Below are 1,036 nucleotides of genomic sequence, written 5' to 3' on the forward strand. Positions count from 1 at the left end.
TAGAGAACGATGTTTTTAGCCTCAGGAAAACAAACCTCTCCTCCAGCTGCCTTACGACACATTGTCTGTGTCCGATTAGTATTTGCGAGCGGAGGTCATCGCTGCTATCTCTAGCCTTACGTGATACACACGGACCCGGCTTCTGAATATTTAATTTCATGCATAATTGTTTATATATCTTCATTTTTCTACCATCATATTTTATACGCTACATCTATAAAAAATTCAATTTTCTTATGATTATTATATCTTAAAGTATTGCTTTTTATTCTTCATCTGTTCATTTAACTGTTAAATTTATCTTAACGCTATAACATTGTAACTATGCTAAATTGTAGTAGTCGCCTTGTTTATTCCCTGGGTTTCATTCCCACTCCTATTTTATAATATTTATTCCATTTGTTTTTAAAGTCTTCTGTCTTCAATACGGTAATGAATATAAGTAGAATCAACTTCTCCTATTTCCTTCTTCGCATTATCCTCCCGTCCCCATCACCCACTCTCTTATTACTACGTTACGCCTTGTCCATCTGCGAAGATAAAACCGAGGTATCGTTCCATCACATATGACACTTAGTAGGCTGACCTGACATTAATTACTTTTCTCACCACTGACCAATAGACATAAACAACTTCCTTAATATATAAATCTAGACGATTGAAACCGATCCTTCCTTTATTGTTAGAAGTATAGATAACTGGGTCACTTGAGTTCAATTACTTCTTTCCCATACTATAAGCTATGCTGGCCCATTTGTTTTCTTTGTTCTGGCCAAATATACACTATTCTGCCAAATGAATATTAGCAGAGTTATTTTAAATGTTTGGCTCCGTGAATTTGTAACTATGTTAAATAAATCGAATTGTCCTTAATGTTTGAAGCTCATGAATTCATCAGGCGAAAAGTTTCTTTACCATGATGTAATGTTTTCATTAATCGGTTAAAGGAGTCGTTAGAAACGGCAGTAATGGGCTGACACATGTACCTCTTTGTTACTTTATATTTATATATATATATATATATATATATATATAT

Source organism: Octopus bimaculoides, chromosome 3, assembly GCF_001194135.2.
Source record: "Octopus bimaculoides isolate UCB-OBI-ISO-001 chromosome 3, ASM119413v2, whole genome shotgun sequence".
Classification (NCBI taxonomy): domain Eukaryota; kingdom Metazoa; phylum Mollusca; class Cephalopoda; order Octopoda; family Octopodidae; genus Octopus; species Octopus bimaculoides.